Here is a 16,927-nt window from a genome sequence, read left to right on the forward strand (position 1 = left end):
TGAACAAAACCATTTCATACTTAAACAGAAGATTCTTACAAGCGAAAATACTTATTCATTCATATTGAGCTCATTTATTTGGCTACAGGGTTTCAAAATTACACCAAAACATTCAACACAAATTTAGAGAATAATAAAATTATTCAGATCTCAATAAGAACATTTCGAACTCCACTTATATAGAAAAATTTAAAGAGGACTAAAACAATTAAACTCTAGACAGCAGCCATCTTATCTTGAGAGAAACGCCTGACGCTTCAAGTGCCCGACCTAACCACATCATCAATTGCCAACCTCACAAATAAAGAATACAAGTTTACAAATTATATTTATTATTCTCAATAAAACTTTATTTTAAAACTGTTTTCAATTTATTTACTCTATATGTTGTTTAGAATTATTTGTTACTTCAGAAATAGAACCTTATTATTACTGTAGGTTATTCAACACTAATGTAGGCTATCTGATAAATTCCCGGTGAAAATGTTAAGTCCGCATGTACACCTATATTTACTATCAAGTTTAATTAATATCTTGAATATCGAATTGAAGATTCGATTTTTATTGAGAAAAAATGTAATATTACAACGGTTATACCTTATACCTTAAGCTGGGTTTACACCAAAGTTATTAACGAAATGTTAATAACTCAATCCTATTAGATTGAACGGAACTTGACAAACACATATGTTCATCATGTGTATGATAAGTCATGTTCAATCTAATATCATCTATAAGTATTAATTTATTAACATTCTGTTGATAAATTTTGGGAAACGTAGCTTTAGGTTTTGCTTGAGTGAAGCAACTGCAAATCCAGTACTTGATTAAATAAACCACTTGATAGAAAATAAGACAACTTTCAACAGTGATTTTTGATGAGGAAATATATTTTTAATAACACATAACTGAGATATTTTGCTTTCAAGAGATTTCCAATAAACGAGGAAGACTGTAGTAGATTTAAGCGTAACAAAATCGCTTTTCTAAAAACATTGTAAGATATATTTTTTGGTGCCTACTAAATATAAGTTTGTATCTAATAGTAATATAGCAATCATAATTTTTTGATCGCTTCTCACTTTTATTACTGTACAGCTTACGGCTCATAGGAAATAGTAGCTACTGTAACATATTAAATTTTAATAAGCAAGCAAAATCGCTAATGGAAAGAATTTTCATAGGTCTTGAGCAAACAGCTGCTCTATTATTGCCAAGTGCGATAGCAACAAGTGAAAGATTAGATAATAACGGGTACCATGGCTAAAATTAGAAAAGCTGAATAGAGAAGAATTTTATTTGCTATTTATTATATTATATAGAATATTGGAATTTTGAGGTTAGGCTATAATATCTACTGGTCGGCAACCTAATAACCAATCAAGCCGTGTAATTTGAAATCTAGCCAGACACCTTGGCAAAATTTTGTCGTAAACAAATAGTATTCAACTAGAGGATTTGGTAGGCACATGGCGACTTATTGTAAAAATAGGAAAACAGCCTATAAAATGCACAAAAATTTATTATATGTAATGAGCATGTACAAAACACCAAAAAATAAATAAAAATATTAAGGAAGTATGTATATTCAGTAGGTGCATGGATACATTTGTGAATTTTGCATGAACCAATCAAATTACAGTAGTCGATGGGCGGCAATAGTGAGCCGTTTCAAATTTATCCATAGATATTTTAATAAATGATGAGAATTCATAAGTTATCACTACTCAGTTTATGTATCATATGTGGTCCGAGTAATTATAAAATGTAATACCTAAGATATAGGTAATAACTTAGCAGATTGGCACGGACTATTTGATCTTTCTAATGACATAGTAACAGAATATTTAAATATATGCAAATTTGTAAGTTGGAAGTATGATCTTAGAAAATAGGGGTAGAACAGAGCCTACTTGCCTGCCAGACACTGCCATGGAACGCCACTAAATTTTATAGAGCACAAGTCCCTTTTGTTTAATTGTACATTTGAAAGACTTTAAGTTTAAAATCATTAATTTATTTGTATAAGACTTAGTGATGCAATATTAAAGTGTAAGTCATTTGAATATTCATTTATTCCCTTGGAGAAGACGACTTCGGCCACCAGAAAATCCTGGACGATAGGAAATTCGGATCGCCACCAACATCTTGTGAAATTCAGCACGTGAGTGATAAATTATCGAAATATATGAATTTAGGGCGCCCTCAGTGCTTCGAGTGAAACAAAAATATAAAAAGCTAGCTCGTCGAAAGGTTATGAATACTGAAAATTATTATAAACTTACGCAAGTCTTAAAAGGTACAAGAAACATATATTACTAGTTAAATGAATTATATCAAATGCATATGTCTAAGGATACACAGATTTAAGAAATATTTAAATTTGATGTTGAATATAAATATGCTCACTCAATCATTGATTTATTAGCGAATTATAAAGATATAAATGTAGCTCATGTTCACTGGATAAATTAATTTATCTAATTCCACCAGAGGCCAAACCTTAAGCCCTGAGATATATATTGAGATCTATACTTATAGATCTATTATTATCTATCTATTATTATATTTGAGATTTGTGATTTATCAATTGATTATTTTATCATTTTTGGAAAGAAGGTATATAGTGAGATTTTTAAATCAACAAGCAGCAGCAAGTCAATACCTGAGCTGCATAAAAATAAATGCATACATTTAATGATTTAAAAGAACATGGTAATGTTTCGTGCTAAAGAACTAGTGAGCTAATCTGTGATATTTTATTTTTGATATATTTGTTCTTATTTTTACTATTTTTTGCTTGTTGCTCTATATATTTCTATATTTATTTATTCGTTGATATTTTTCTGTGTAATACATGTATCAAATTTTTTATGGTGTATCCTTTATTTGTTTCCCCACTTCCATGCATGACCAATCTCATTTTTATTTATCTCGTTACCAGTATTGAAATATTAATAAATTGACTGACTTTATTCTTCCTCGAATAAGTTGGTTCAGACAGCGATATATAGCATTGATAATCAAATCTTTGGAAATAATACGTTCCAGAGATTTATATAAATTGTCCAAGAGCAGTGAATTGCGGAAGCTCCTGGGCGAGCCCATAAGAATTTGGTCTAATCTATATTCTAGGAACCACAACCAGAGTTATATAATTCTTTACTCATGCTTTACTGACTGCAGCCAAGCCAGGCAAACCATTATTGACAAAAATAACGTCAGACTACATAACCTCAATTTACTGATGGTTTGTAAACAAATAACAAATTTCGTGTAAAAATCAACCTTTTCGATATTATAAATGATGACATTCTATTACCAACTTAACGCTAAACTAGTTTAACATAAACTGGATTATTGAATGCACTGAGAAAACCGATTCAAGTTAAAACCTTCAGATTAGCTTGAACTCGATTAACTTAATCGAGTTTAGCAATCTGTACTGTGCAAACGGCCCTAAAAGGAAAGAATTTTATGATATTGACAGTAATAATACCTTCCAAGGAAACTTCTGGGCAAATAAAATATCCACTTGTAGTATCTCTAATATTCTGATTTTGGCATGAACGTCTGGAAAATCAATGACATGAATGCTTGCCTGCCTCGATATATTTGCCAGAAATGGATAGAATAAAGATTAGAATATTGTTCTTTATGTTCATGTTTACAGAAAGACAGCCTCATGCTCCATTCCATTCATATTGAGCATTCTGGGGATAAATTGTTTGGAAAGTGAGTAAGGCTAGAGTAGTAGTCTACAATAATTTCGCCATGGACCTGGAATATGACATAACATTGAGCAAGAGAAAAACATTGTTATTTTCCAGTCTTACGGGAGGATAAACAGTTTCCTGCCGTTTTCATCATCATAACTGTCATTAGATGAAGGGACAGTTGTTCCATTTTAATATTTTCCTCTTGATTCCAGCCTGAGGGAGGCCGCGTTGAAAGAATCTGTGTACAAAATGAAGTGTATTATGGACGCGTTTCCATCATTGCTGGGATGGAACTTTGTGGATTGAAGAAATAAAAATATTTATGAAATGTTAGAGTATTTTTTCTTCTGCGATGAAAGATTATCACGTCGAAATACTCATTGGATAGCTCTATCACGAAAGATAACGAGTATTCCATTGTGAATAAAATTATGTAGGAACCTTATTCAAACTTTTAAATCTTCACACTCATTGATTTCAAAGATTCCATGGAACGTATCTGAGCAGTAAAGAGTGCGACTAACTGTTAATGTGAATATTGAATCGATCTTTCGATTCCAGATTATTGGTATATGATCGTCAACGATGAACTAATTTCATGATATAAGAACTTTTATTTCATCATTAATTAAAATATTAAAATATTACTACATCTCCGTTCAACTGCGAACTGAACCAATGAAAACTTCAAAGAAACAGAGTGAGTATAACTAAACTTTCTTATTCCGTCTACCAGCATCATAATAATTATGATTGTTTTAAAACTACAGATAGCTACGTTTTTAACTTATAGTACTGTATTCCTGAGTCCTACAACTCTTATTGCGTACGATTGATAAAATAATATGACTCTGACACGATTTTTTGATAATATAAGTTCTGTGAACTCAGCATTTCTGGTCGTAAATTTTTAAAGATTCTCGTCAGATTCAACTGTTCCATCGTCATGACATACCATCAGTATTGAATGAGTATCCCCATTCAACCCAGCCCCAAAGCAACGTGACCAGATTACGTAAGTCTTTGAATTCCCTATGAAACTTTCTGGTCGGGGAAATCGATCGTATTTTGAATATATTTTTATGAGCTATATAATTTTCACATTTTTGTAAGATGCAGTAAGGTCAACAGATGTTGGTGCAATACCATGAACAGTTAATGAACAGCTCAGTTTGAATGTTGGAAAGTTTGCCAACCTGAAGGCTTGGCAAGCAGGGTGTCCTTCAACCGGCTTGTTTACTGGCAGCTCGTTTGCTCCAACTTCCAACACCAGAGTACTAGAAGCCTACTGTCAATCATTCTCTCGCGCTTTAAAATATCGTACTTCTCATTTCACTCAATTGATTCCATGAAACTGATCACTGTTATTCTGGATAAGTACAGCACGATCGTGATTCAACTCTTATTAAAGGTGAAACATTCAAACCTGCAATACGTTCATGAATTCATGGAATGAGTGTTACATGAAGGAAGAATATACTGTATAATCTTTCTTTATGAGTTGGGAACTTATTGAAAAAATCACAACAAATTATATTATATTTGAAATATTTGTCAGATGTAGGAGAAAGAGGGCAATTTGAATAAAATTGTTCCTCCCTACCTGCTGGAAGCACAACCATTATCATTTATTCGATAATAAAATATGGATCTTGTTCATTTCTTGACGGATGAGAATCTGATAGCAATAGTATTCGATTTCATTCAACAATACAGAATACAGCTAGTATAGTATGAGTTGAAGTCTCAAGTTGCAAATATTAATTTAATAATCTACTTTTGGAAATGACTGTTTTTTCTGATTAAGAAGAACACACATTCAATATTCGTAGGGAATCCCACGTGAGAAATCCTTGAGCCTATAATAGGAGATTTATTAAAATGGAAAGCTTAGAGTGTTGAAGATGCATTAACTTATGTACACAATGAGATGATACATTGACTGCCCTGGTGCTTACTGACGGTAGAATAATTATTTTCCTTATTAAAATCGATCACGGTACTTGTAGTGAACATTCAATTCAGAGCCATTTAACACCACATAAAATTAAAGCAATGTTGGAGAAGAGTACTCTTCCATTCAAAATCTGGTGAAGTGAATGTTTACTTTGTCCTTTGCAATTCAAACATCATTCGAATGTTATAAAGATACAATGCCAGCTCCAGCTCCAAAGCTCATTCATTTTCTAATGATAGTAAGTAAATACGTAGTTTGCACAAAGAGCAACGTGTTGTATTATATAGATAACAATAGCACTGCCGCAGAAATTCTATCGACACTGGCGTTTATTTATTGAAAGTGCCGTCAGCCGAAAGCAGCGTTCGCGATTGTTGGCTTTGTACACACCAAACAGGTCTATATCCGCCACTGTTGAGCACAGATTTATAAACCAATTTTCTTCTCGCGTTACCAGATCCAATTCTTAGAAGTCTTTGGTATCAATTTCAAAAGACTGAAATTGAAATGCAAAGGATCACTTGAGAAGGAAATTCTACTTTGAAAAAGAAAACACCACTTGGAGGGCAATGTTTCCTTCAAAGATCTGACACTCTATTTCCCCATGCTCATGACTTTGTATCCTCACTAGAAAGTACTCTCTTAAAAAACTAATAAGAAACTATCAAGTGAGAACGGAAATGTTGCCGTTGAATTCTCCACTAAGAGGAAAATCTTATAGAGCTTTCTTATAATCACAGTTAGTTCAAAATATCGTATGTTAAGTTCAAACCTTGAAGTATAGAATCAATCTCCAATTCAAAAAATACTCTCCTAATTCCAAAATACATTATCATGAAACCACAACGCTGATTCGATTATAACCATTTTCGTATTGTAAGCTCGATATGGACGGCGGGAGAAGCCTCCACCAAATATGTAAGCAAAATGTGCCTTCACTGAATATGTAAGGGTGGGAAAATGAAAAACAAGAAAAGATCGTACAGGTTTTTGATATTTAAAACAAAACAATAAATTATTTATTACAAAATTAGAATTCTAATTAGAAATTACGAAATAATATAAATAATCAGATGAATATTTCAGGGCTACTCGCTTTGCTGCTAGTGAGGTTTCAATTGTTGTGGTTATGAAAAATTTAAGAACAATGACTCAGTAGTCACCTACCTTTATGAAAATGGCTTCCCACTTTGGCATCCACTGGTTGAAACACGACGTTAATTATTAATTAAAAATCAAAAAACTGATCTAATGAAGTGGGTTCAGATCCCTTCCTATTTGATAATACAATTCTCTTTAAACTGCCCGAACTGTGACAGGAAAACTGTATTATAAAACAAGAACAAAATCTATCCCCTTCACCAGAACAGCCGGACTTACTCACAGTCCTATCGAACGAGCTCACACACTGACACACTGACCAAAAGTAAAATTTTGGGTATTAAATATAACTCAGTCAATGCCAAACATGAAAGCCATTTCAAATACATATTTTTATCAGTCGCACAAGCGACACGTTTGTTATTAAAAACAAAAGAGAAGCTATATTAATTTTGACAACAAATGAAATAAACAATCTTTCTGTCGATGACAAAAATCGTTCAAAGACAAAAACACTGTTCATTAAACTTTTCTAAATTAAAACTTTAAAATCCTGATCAATATGAGAAAAATATATGATTCATATATATGTCTCATATGACAAGGTGACAGTATTTTATATTCAGCATAATCATTTTATTCTTTACTCAATGTTCAATTGTATTCTTTCTTGTTATTGCCCCACAGTATCAGAACAAAAAATGTGTTAAATCAATCATGAATTTAAAAGTGATATTATGGGACTGAAATACTTGAATATGAATATGATTGTAAATACATGAATTTTGGAGCAAAGTCAGCTTACACGAAATAGCGGCACGTTTTCAGCCCAGTTCATAGCTTGAAAGCTATTACAAACCACCTGATCCTTGTTAACTAAGTTGCCATTTCGACTAGAACAAGAAATTCGTGAAAGCTCCAAGCTCCCAGTCATCATTTTACGAATGACCGTTTGCGAAGCAAAGGACGGATGAAAGCCCTCCTACTTCAGCTGATTCATTGAGTTTGTCTCGTAGATTGAATGGAGGAGATAATATTGTGAATGTGAATGTACTCACAGAATGATTAATTACAAATATGGGCGTTAGCTTGATAGCTGATATGTACTCCTTTGATGGAAAACACGGCCTTTGACAATCATAAAGGAGTCCTGAGAGGAGACTCAATGTTTTAACAGAGATAACAGAATAGATTCGTGTGGTCTTATTATTCCAACAAAGATTCGAGCGTACTTGCTACGAGCTCAAAATTAAGTACAGGATGCAAGTCTTCTTTCAGGAAGTTCAGTATGGAATCATGCTTTTTCATCGAATTGTATTTTCATTTTGGAAATGCCACAGAGATTCTACTATAGCCTAGTACTAGTTGAAGTTCTATATCTCCAAGATTTCCAGCCTACATACTCGAGGTGAAAATATGATGACCTTTTTGATCACGGTGAATGACCGATTAGATGAAGAATATATATTATCGATTACCAATAGAAAATATATAACAATAGATAATTCAGAATGGAACAATGATTTTCACATTTCATTCAACAGTTGAAATCTCAATAACAAACATTCAACTGAGGAAAACTATTGTAATTGGAGAAAAAGTGGAAAAGATCAATAATTATAAAGGTTAAAGGTATTGGTATCTATGAGAACCCTGATATTGTCCATTGATCAGCTAAAAACCAGCCAACTGAGGCCTCTGAAAACAGGTGTCTAAAAATTTGAAATCAACTTGGTCAGATTTGACATGTCCCCTCCACCAATATCTGCAGTCCACGTGAAAGCCCAGCGCTTATCTGTGATGGAATAAGAATAAAACCCTATCAGTGTGTTTGAATTGACTTTTGAGTTCTTTATCCCTCTTTTCGAGGCAAATTGGATGTGACAGCAGGACAAGTGAATTGAACATGACAATCCAATAGCCTACTCTTATGCTGAGCTGCACCAATCGGGATCAACCGTTTTGAATCAGCTCATCATAATCGCTTAGCATTGTGCTGACCCCGGGTTGAAATATTGATCTCTCTCAGTAATTAAACTGTGAAGTATTCAGTTATTGCTATTGATGAATAAAAGAGATTATTTTCCAGTAAAATATTTCTCCCAGCTCATAAGAATCTTTTTAGCTTCACTGTAAAGTAAACCGTGTTTAGTCAATTTTATCAAGAATGCAACCACTTCATTACTATGCACACATTATCAAACACTACACGATTTTTAATGATTGATTAGTATTCCAGTAGTGATAACTCTCAATAATAGTGATATCTCTTATCAGCAAAAAAATTAAATATTTCTTTCATGGGGATCAAATTACTAAAGAAAGTCGTTGTTGGTTATCCATCTTGTTTTCACTATTATTATTGCTATTTAATTTTGTAAAATTTAAAGTGAAAAAACACTCACATTCTTTGATGTAGCGACGTCCGTTTCGTGCTGGTATTCGTTGCTACAACAAAGAATGTACTAAAGAAAGGAATGTCATTGCACCATATAAGAATAATATGAAGTATGATGTTGGTTGAAATGTCTTTAAATAATAATAGTCCACTTTTTGGAACCAAACAATATTGCTCTCTTGAAATATTAGGAAGCTAAGAATTCGAATTCATTTCACCAAAGAAAGATATTGAAAACCTCGAGCACTAGCTTATCACAGAGCAGATTATGGATCTATGTCAAATTTTGTATCAGGAATCAATCCATTTACAGGAACCCCCTTCCTTGTATCGAGATAGCTGAGATTAATTGACAAGCAATCGGGCAGGGGTGCTCTCTTAATAAATAGATTAGAGGCAAGTCTCTCTCCTAGTTAATCGAAAACTTAATCTGCCCGAAGATACCGCGAATATCTTCAGGGACGGAACTCACAGTCTTCCTTTGATTCGATTAATTGAACTATCTATATCTAAACCAGAGATGATGATGATGATTATGATGATAGTGACGATATTGATTATTATGCCATGACGATGATTTGAACATTTTGTGAAACGCATGATGATGATTATGATGATAGTGACGATATTGATTATTATGCCATGACGATGATTTGAACATTTTGTGAAACGCATTTTTCTCATTTAATTTCAAATTATCAGAGTGATAAGATAATGAAGAATATTACGAAGTATTTAAGATTGAAAAAATGAAATAATACCTAATGCTATCATCGTGTTGGACCAGATTGTGATGGGCTTTCAGATTTGCATAAGAGACAGAGAACTGATCCATCTGCTATAGGCATGAGAAAGGTGAGACTACTTTTGAATAAAGAAATTTAAATTTTAATGAATGGATTTTTCATGATGTAGACGTTTTCAAATGTGGAAATTTGGATGAGCTCAAGGTTCAAAAGTATGCGGTGCTATGGGATCTGGCAGTTATGTTGTTAGAAACTTTTCATTGCAAACAACATTCTGTTTCTCAATGATACTGTTGATGATTTGTAGACCTTTGACTTTGCTCTTCCTGATATTGCTTCTGTCCTGTCCAGCATGAACATTCAGGGAAAGATAAGCATCCTATCCCATTTGCTCTGTATGCTAAACTCTGAGTTGAGCTCTCGCGGTATTAAATTGCTCTGCTGTACATGATTGCGTACCGGTGATCATCATTATGGCAAATGGTTGTTATGAGGTACGGAATGAAGCTGAAATAACAGTTTTGTTGGTGAATAGTAATTGATCAATTAATTGATACATGCAAAAATGAGTATGATCATGACACATGAATATAAAAATACTCAGAGGATGAATAAATGATTTCTTACATAACCATATTTTCACATAAAAGGTTATATCGTCAATTTTTTCAGAATTATCATATTCATCTTTGATTTGAGATTTTTTCAAATCTAGGCTTGATTCCGAACAATCATGTTATCAAATTCATTTGAAGAGCATTAATTCTATTTCATAACCATACATTATCTTCTTCTTCTTCTTCTTCTTCTTTCAAGGATTAGGCTTACACACCTATTCCGGTTTCAAAGGATATAACTATTTATTCTACCATCTTTTCAGAGGTCTGCCAATATCCCTTCTACCGTAGGTTCTATATCTCATGACAGCCTTCGGTATCCTAGTATCTGGCATTCGTTCCACATGGTTTTTCCAGTTCAATCTGTTTATTTCAAGTTGCAGCTAATGTTGATATTCCATAATGTTGATAACTCATTTCTAATCTCATCATTGCGGAATCTGTCTAACTTTGTGCAACCTTTCACACTTCGAAGAAAACGCATCTCTGCAGCTTGAACTCTGCTTAATGTTTTCTTCTTGCTAACCCAAGTTTCTGCTCCATACAATAATGTTGGTACCGCCATCACTTTATAAAATTTTAAAAAAATTAAAAATTTTTCATCATTATCAAATCCATATGTGATCTCAACACTCAGGTACTTGAAATAGGACACTTGTTCGAGTAAAGCGTCATCCAGCATTATTTTGAAATATTAGGAAACTAAGAATTCGAATTCATTTCACCATACATTATATTTTCAGAAATGCATCTTACCAGCTAAGTGAGTGTCAATAATATTCTGTAAATGACTGAAAAATAAAACATATAGCAAATGAGTAAAAATATTATCTGGAATTTTTGAGATAACATGTTCAATAGTTATTCGAGATTCAGATCAATAAGGAAGAACTGAATGAGCAAATCGAGCCCGGGAAATTTAACCTTCTCTCTCAATAATTATTGCCCTGAGAGATTTAGAAGCTGGATACAATAGGAAACTTGACAATAATGGGAAAGCAGACAATCAATTTCAACTTGCTGACAATAGAACCCAGGTAACTGGAGTGGCCTTGCAACTTGTAGGCTTTACAATAGACCCGGCTCAAGGATGAGGTAGTTTCATTCAACATAATGTTGATATCGTACTTTGCTGCTCAGAGTGGTATGTAGTAGATTCCAGTAAGCGCACATACCAACGATAGGGATAGAAAGCAGAAGATGTTATGGGTGATGGACAGAAGATGCGTACTAGCAGGGTACCCGTGCTTCGCTACGGGAATTTAACAAACGATTATTGTTTAGGAATATTTATAATCCACATCGTTATAACCGTTTTCGAATCCCATAGGAGGAGGTGGAGATGAAGGTGGTGGAGATGTGGGGAGGAGGAGAAGGAGGATGAGAAGGAGGATAAGGAGGTGGTGGAAAAGGATTAGGGAGAGAAGAAGGAGAGGGAGAGGTTAAGGAATGAAGAAAATCATGCAGAAGGTTACGTTGAATAAAAATTATATTGGAGGAGGATATTTTTAATGGTGAATAAGAATTTTTAAAGCTGAGTAATAAAAACGGCTTAGAAATGGAAACAAGGTTGCGCTTTGTACTGAATGGGCAGTCATAATCAAGCTGTCACCTCTATCCAAGAGAGTGCACTTGACTTCAATTCACTGATGGAGCTTTATCACATGACATACTTCGACTATTTCTATTTTCAGATTGACTTAAATTATTGCTTGCTGTAACTGGCAGTGAAGGTAACAAAGGTTGACGATCCAAAATTCAAAATCATTCATTCATCATTTGGGTCTGATATCATATCATGGGTCTACTTTTACCATTTAGATTTAGCTGAAGCCTTAGAGAAAAGCTGAATCGAATACAGTAACAGTGATACCTTGTCCAACAATAAATAGATGATCCAACATTGTCCAATAATAAATTGATGATTGTAAAATCTGGTGTGGCGCACTCACACAACTTTCCTTGCCGAATGATTTAATAGAATCAACAATAATTTGCAATTGAATAATCACATTTTCTCGAATTTAAAGCTTATTTTCAATTTTATATGAAAACGTTACTGAACATTAATTGTAGATACTTTCATGCTCAATCTACTCCACTTGATTTTTTTTTTGTTTAAATTGTATCTGAAGCCTGATAATTGGGAATCTAAAATCGAACTTTGCATTGATGGGGCGGAGCTCCCGAAATTTTTACAGATTTGGGACTAGTGGCAGTTGATAGAGCTTATCGATGACTATTTTTTGTATGAATTTGTTCAAAATTCGTTGGAGCCAATTTAGAGAAAATCGCGAGAACCCTGTTTTTGACAACGTTTTCGCCATAGAAAACATGAAATTAGGGTACCTTAAATTTTTTGGAAAGCAATACTTTCCTTACCTATGGTAGGTAATAGGGCAAGGAAAGTAAAAAGTTCAAGATTGACTGAACAATATTTTTCCCGTTGAAAAATAACTATGATTTTTTTCAATATTAGCTGATTCTCCAAAATCACTACCACTTTAGGTTATTAATTCTTTTCCAATTCACTCATTCCAAGTTTCCACTTTCCTGTGAACCGTAAAGATTTGATTTTTCACATTGACTCCACATCTACTTCCCTACTTTAGGTCTTCTCTCACTTATCAGAAGATTCCATCTTATATGCGATATATTATATTTTATGGATAGAAGTACATGAATATCTATATCGTAATGAATATATATATATATATATATATTATATCGTACTAGCAGTACATGAATTCATCATGAATCGTAAGAATATTAAAATTTTGTACCATGGAGTAAAAGACACAAGAGAGTTGATACAAGGTGGGTGAGTTAGTGTTGAGGTGAGGGGAAATGAATAGAATTCTGAAGGGAACCAATCGATTTCTGCACATTTGTTACTCTTCAAATGCAAATGAATCAGAAGTGTTGATCAACGCAGTGTTTCCAATCGATACATAGGATGAATAAGCGCGAAAAGCTTCACTGGTCATTTTGAAAGCCCTTGCACTCAGGAATTGCAAATTAATTCCTACACACATGAGTAGGCTATTAGATCATTTGGTACTAGATACTTGATATTCGACTTGTTTCCAAACTAGTCGATATCTTTGCTACATAAACAATTCCCTTACAGGTATATTCTTATTCTATAATAGTGGTACAGTGATTGAATTCGTTTGGAGCAGGGTTGATGGAGTATTCACGACAACTCTCTACTCAGATAATCCATTCACCCTTCGGCAATCTCTTAGGGCCTATTAGTGTTTTTCTTCTGGTTTTAAAATTTGTTCTAATTTTCTAAATTGGATCGTTCTATAGTTAAACCACTCTACGGCAAAATAGGTATAAATATGTGTTTTCCGAAGGTAAAATTTACTCGGGAACGTACCTAGCTCATTCATTCAAAAACTTGTCTGGCGGACCATTGATAGAAGTTTCTTGTGGCTGCAGCATCTCATCTAGTAAAAAGCCATCACGGAAGGTTTGCATTACTTGTTCGATCTAGTCGGGTCCTTCTCGATTGTCATCCAGGATACGGTTCAAAGCGCGAGCATCTAAGCACAGTCTCACAGTTCGTCTTTCTTTGCTACACATATGATTGGTAGGCTATAAGGTGCAGTTGATTCCTTCATGTTGATTCCTTCAGTTGAGTCAAATGCATTGGAAAAAATAACACATAGATTCTTTTTAATTGAGAAGGAAGATACAAGTATTGTTTGGTGGGAAAACGTAGCGAATGTAAAGCCATATCATCAAATTTGAAAAAATATGATAAGAACGAAAATAAAAACAATATTATCAAATAAATACTGACCTGCCTGAATAAATTTAATATTGAACCTCCTCCATGTGTTGCCAAAGTCGTCTTTAATTTGCCTGGGCTGAAAGAAATTTGCAACATATCAGGGAGTATTTTTAAATCATTTGTTTTCTCTCTAATTATTGTTTCAAAAAGGCCACAAGATAGGATTATTAATATAAAGTGAGATAATTACCTTTAAGTGTGAAAAATTGAGGAGTTAGGTTAACTGAAAACTATTAGGATTCAGGTTAACTGGAAAAGGATATTGTATGCTGACCAATGCCATCTAGATAAAAAGCTGTAGCCCTGTTGATCAGATGCCATGGAAGGCAAAATTTTTCTCAAAGTTTATTTCTAATATTACTGTATCTTTCAGTGTTTATATATTTATTTAAATGTTTTATATTATTTATTATTATATGAAGTTACCAAACCCTCAAACGGATCAAGTTACAGATCAAAAATCTTGAACTGAAAGGAAATTGATAGGTCTCAAGCAAGAAGCTGTATTGTTATCACCAGATACGGTGCAACAGTCTAGATTGGATAATAATGGCTCTCAAGGCTATGATTTTGAACAGCCAAATGAAAATAAAAGTATTATTGCAATTTATTTAATAATTTTATATATATAATATTTTGAGGTTAGGCTCTATGGTATTTACTAGTAATCGGTCGAGCTGTATATTTTGATAATTAGCCAGACACCTGGTGGCAAATTAGTTGCGTATAAATATCATTCACTTAGACTAGGATCAGAGGGTTTAGTAAGCAAGCATGCCAAATGAATGTAAACAAAAAAGCGATTAAGAAAGCACAAAAATATTCATTGTATCAATCAAGCATGAACAAATATAAAAAACAAAACAAAAAGATAAAGGAAATGGGATGTAACTTTATTCAGTGCAATGATGCATGATGCAGTTTTGGGATGTACCGATCACAATGCAGTATTGTACTGGTGCTAAAAGCGAATTAATTTAAAATGTACATGTATTATTTATAGAAATAATAAAAATTTGTAATCTTCATAGAGCTTATAGATTTGTGTAACCAATGTAAAATAGGAGTTTAAGACTAAAATATTCACTCAATGGATAGTAATATGACAGTTTTGTATGGACTATTTGACAGTATCAAATTATGTCATAGCGGAGCATTTAAAATTCACCAATGAGAGTGGATATTTAAATTTTTTGCAAATTGAAAAGTCAGAAGTATGGTTGTAGAAGAATAGGGGAAGATCCATACCCACTTCCTTGCCAGAGGTCACCAGGGACGCCCACCAATTTGAGAGCGCAAGACTATAGTGAGATCCACATTATAATGACAGTGGATTGAGATGAGAGAACAGCGTTGCCGATTCTCTGCCTTGATCAATTATCTCTCTACATTGTCAAAAACAGATTTGGCATCGTTGTGGAGCAAGAAAAGGATAGTAATACCTACTTTGTCGAATAAAAGACAAGGATAGCAACACCAAAGTTGATCAAATACTGTCATTATAACGTGGACCTCACTATAGATCCCTTTTTTTATAATTTTGCATTAAGAGTTAAAGTCGTTTGAATAATTGAAAATCAAATTTCATAAGACTTAGTGAGGTCATAGTATGACATGTGTCATTAAATTCAAATAGTCCTATTGGAGAAGATGACAGGAGCCCACCAGAAAAGGCCTAGGACATTGAAACAAATCCGGATCACCATCTTAATTGTGAAAAAATCGACACGTGAGTTTATTTGAAAAGTTATTAAGGGTGGCCCTCAGTGCTACGATATAATCACAATCAAATAAAGCTAGCTCGTCAAAGGGTTATTTAAAGATTAAAAGTAACATTGAAATTTGCGCAAATATTAAAATGTATAGGGAATACTATTAAGAACAATCTATGAGATTTAAATATTTAAGTATGCACAGATGAAAGATTTATTAATATTTGATTTATTATATATGCTCACTCATTCACCTTTTTATCAGTAATTTATTAGAATTTTTTATTCAGAACCATCGCATCAGATTTGGAAGAACTAAAGGGTCATAGTATTAAGTTGCAGCAGCAATATAAATTAATAGATTTCATTAGGTATTCTGATAGAGTATCGCCTTTGATTCCACTTGGTATCATCTTACACTGCTGACCCCTTTCAGATGGTGGCGGGTGGCATTGGTGACGATACCATATTGTCTAGTACAAAAATCAGAGCCCTTTTATCTATCTGCCTCTCCTGCATCTATATTTGTGGAGTTAACCAAATCAGTCATAAGAACTGTGAACTGTTATAGCAGCCGACGTTTACAGCCATCGTAAGCAGAGAATTATAATCTCCTGGGAGAGCTGGTAAGAAACTGGTGGTATTTTTCTTTCAGGAGTCACAAAAATATTAAATTTATTCAAAAATCTTTGGTGTCCTGACTGCGGCCAAGCAGGGCACATGCGACGCCAAATATAACGTCACAAGGTTTACCACAACATTTCCTTAACCTATAAATGCGATTTCAATATAATAATTATTTCATAATTAATATAATAAGAAGTAATATGAACTCTCAATTTATTTACTGGAAGATACTTATTCAAGCTGATATT

The sequence above is a fragment of the Nilaparvata lugens genome, chromosome 2, assembly GCF_014356525.2.
Source record: "Nilaparvata lugens isolate BPH chromosome 2, ASM1435652v1, whole genome shotgun sequence".
Classification (NCBI taxonomy): Eukaryota; Metazoa; Arthropoda; class Insecta; order Hemiptera; family Delphacidae; genus Nilaparvata; species Nilaparvata lugens.